We start from the raw sequence: 3,728 nt of genomic DNA, 5'->3' as shown, positions 1-3,728 counted from the left end.
GCATCCTAAATCACAGAATATTACAACTTTAAGTGATTCGTTCCATTTAAAACTTACTTACTTGAGCTAAACGACTAATATCTCTTAACGTCGAGAGGCATCCCTGCTCAAGGGGAGAGTTTCATGGCGTGCAGTCCAGTTGCCGTCCAGGGAGAACTCAAATCGGGCTCATCCAACCATCTGTTGTTGGTAAAAGATCTCGTTGCTGGAGATCGCCACCATGCAGCCGCACTGCCTAGCCAGGAGAGCTCCAAGCAGGCCATCACATTTACGGGATAAAGCGGTTGGCTCGTAGACAAATTGCTTCCAGTGGGAGAGGTACGCACCAGGCCCCTCGTACCCACCACCTTCCCTGTGCCGCTCTGCTCCTTGGTGGGTTTGCTAGAGGAGTTCTTGGCCCGGCTATGGCTCAGGCCTTTACCTCCTGTGGAGCTGGTACCAAAATACTGCTGGTTTGGTTAAAGGGGGTCGAGCGCATCCGTCAGAGAAGGCAAAGCTGAAATTCTGCTTCGCTTAGCAGCAGAAATGAGCTTTACTTCTGGCTCAGGCTCGGTTATTGATAACAAGAGTACGTTGAGGCTCCTCTGTCTTACCTGACTCGGAGTCCTGACTTGGCGTTGTGGTAGGTGCAGAAAACGACCATTTCAGTAGGTGATGGCTTTGCTGTATCACAGCATTCAATCTTAGAGATATTCTTTGAGAGTCAGTAACACCACTGTTGGGCCGTTGCTCCGTGGGGTCTGTGCCATCTGCCGGTGCGGTTCCTTTGTGGCAGGTGGAGGGACAGTCAATGGAGGAATGATGAACCTTCCTCTGCTGTGTGCGTCCCCCGAGAGAGGAGGAGAGAGCAGGGAGTTGTGCTGTCACTTCCTAGGCTTCCCTATTTCTCTGCTGTTTCTGAAGAGACAGGACAAAAAGGAGGGACTGAAGGTGATGTCCCGTGAGCAGCTCTGCTCTCTGTGAAGAAAAAGAGCTGGGAACTTTGTTTCTGTGTAAGGTTAATCAGGGGAAGGGAGGAACCAGACATTTTCATTACTGTGTAATACTTTTGCACAAAAATACGACTTTTTAAAGAACGGGTAGGTTTGGATCTTTTAAGATCCCTTGAGTAAATTACATCAAACCAGTCTTGCAAATTCTTCCTGGATGTAAAAATTTTAAGCTATTTTAGGAGTATATTTTAGAAGTGGACTTAAACCTGGCTTTTAAATGAGCTGTATTGCAACTGCTAAAGTTAGGAATTTCCTAAAATCCAGTTGCTGGGTGTTAACTTTTACATTAGTCCAGATGCAGTCCTTGCTTCTGTGTGCTGAATCTCATGTATATAATATACCCATTTCTCATCTGAACTTGTTTAATGAAACGTTATACTTACAGACCCTCTTTAGTTCTGAAGGATCCCCAAGTCCTTTTCCAGTAGTTAGTGTTGAGTTACAAATGATCACTATAATTCTTTCATCCATCATTGCAGTGTGGTGGCTTCTCAAGTAGAAGATGCTGGCTGGCTAATACTTGGGTAACTCAATACAGTTTTGAGGGATGAAGGGGGAATCTGGCACATAAAACTAAAGAGCAGGATGTAATTACTTGCAATGTCATTTAACTGAGACACTGGAATTAACAACATGCTCTTACAAAAATTACTGTGAAATTTTTCTCGACTAACGGTGGTGAAGGATTTGTGCTTATTTGTCTGAGAAGCAGCAGCAAGTCCAGGCACATCGTGCTTTCTTGGGGATTTCTGCGGTGTTTTGGAGATGAGCAAGAAGAAGTGCCTACAGCAAACTGCTAGCTCTGCCCTCCCTGGTAGTTCTCATGAAACATTAACATGACCTAGTCCAAATTTTTTTTCTTTTTTTTTTTTTTTTTAAAAGGTCTCCCACCCTCACAATATGTACAAAGGTGTTCACATCCAGCTCTTACAGTACTTTATGATCTCCCTGTTAAATGTGCAGAAGGAATCCCTGACATGAAGGGTGTGGGGTAGAAACATTTGTGTTAATATTATAGAAAGGAGACATTTGTGTTTATATTAATGGAATCACTGGTTTGTATCGTATTACCAATGCAGTTGTATTTGCATTGTATTACCAATAGCTCAGACCTTCTAATGAAACCTTGGAAAGAGGGATAGCTCTCTTCTGGAGACGGAGCTATGTGAAAGTTCATTCTCATCAAAATATCTAAATGAGATTATGGCTCAAGCTTTCTTATGCTCACGTATGCAGTCTTACTGTGTGAGTGTGCCTAACAGCAAGTTGATTTAAACTGAGTTATAATTTAAGAATACTGCTGGTATAACCAACCTTTTCTTTGGTGGAGTAGATACCATTTGCAGTTGGACCCACCCCAGGCTAAATACCCCTCCCTTGGCACAGAATACCACTGCGGTATTAACCAGAGCTGATGGAAGACTGCAGCCTTTATGTCAAAAGGTGCGAGGGAGAGAAATAAAACAGAATATTTGTCCTTTTGAAAAGTTGTTTTTTCCTGTTTCTTGACACATGAATATTATTTGAATTCTCTGTAAACTCTTTTTCTTAGTTTTGTTCCCAATTCCAGTGTTATAAAACTCTATGAAGATGACTTTGATTGTAGTACTTCCATATTTGCAACATTGTGATTATCCTCTAAAATACTCTTTGTACTTTGTTGTGCAAAGCTGTATCATTTTAGTAGGAAATGATTTATTTTTTTCTGTGTGTTTTTTTTCTTTACCGTAACATAGAAAGCTAGAAGTTAAGATTACACATTCACTTTTATGTAGTAAGTATAGTAAGTAAGTATTAAATAGTTCTTGGTGACACCAGAGCATGTTCCTGTTCTGTGTGTTGGTGGGTTTGTGTTAATTTTGTTGTTGCAGGGCAGTTATTTTTTAATTTCTTCCTCTTTTAACAGTTCTTATGTCAATGCATTTGTATTAAAAGCTGACAGAGTAGTGTTTGGGATTGTGTACTTGATTTTAGTGACAGGACTAGTAGCTATGCCATACTTGACGCATGAGTTGGGAGAAGCATGCCATGCTGACTCCTTAGATACTTCTTGCTATTCATGGTACAAGTAAGAAAAATACTTGAAATAGGTAACAGGTGTCTTTGGGAGGGAGTTGGATGCAGTGTTAAGGCAGTTTCTGGTATTTTTAAATGCCTTCTGAAAACATATCATTCCTTATTACAAGCAGGATTGCCAGCTTTTTTTTCCTCCTTTTTTTTTTAAATAAAAAAAAATTCATTTGAGTTGTCTGTGCTTCACGCAGCTGGGTGTGCCCTGCATGAAGTGCTAGATACTGTGTGTTCTCTCTGAAGGCTGTTTATCGTTCATGGCCAAATGTTGTCAAACAAAATTTGTGTTTCATCACAGCCAATTAACCGGCACTGGATAAATGAACTGTTTGATTTCTCTTGCTTATGAAACCAATTGAGATAGAAAAAAGCCCTTGAGTTAAATGAGGATGTCCTGAAGGAAGTCAAGGTGTTGTAAACATGCTTTGAAGATCCACTAATGCCTGCCTGAAAAGCAGTGGGTTTGGATCACTTTTTGGCGGGTTGCATGTAGAGGGTTCCTCAGGCAGAACTTCACCTTTGATGGTTTTGCCTTGCGGTGCCTGGGAAGACGGAGCGATGCTGCTGCTGGTGAGGGTGCTGGTGAACTTGGACAAGGACAGGCTCTTGGATGCCTGTTGCGGTTCACGAGGGGTGAGAAGTAGGCTGTTAGTCCTATGCCTGTAC

The 3,728-nt window shown here is 41.8% G+C and overlaps 1 protein-coding gene across 1 annotated transcript in view; it reads left to right on the top strand.

The window, feature by feature from the left end:
• Positions 1-3,728, top strand: part of AFF4 (ALF transcription elongation factor 4) — a 55,950-nt gene that overhangs the window by 12,480 nt on the left and 39,742 nt on the right. The window lies entirely within an intron of this gene.

The sequence above is a fragment of the Haliaeetus albicilla genome, chromosome 27, assembly GCF_947461875.1.
Source record: "Haliaeetus albicilla chromosome 27, bHalAlb1.1, whole genome shotgun sequence".
In the NCBI taxonomy this organism is placed as follows: Eukaryota; Metazoa; Chordata; class Aves; order Accipitriformes; family Accipitridae; genus Haliaeetus; species Haliaeetus albicilla.
This window is presented reverse-complemented; position numbering and strand designations above follow the sequence as displayed.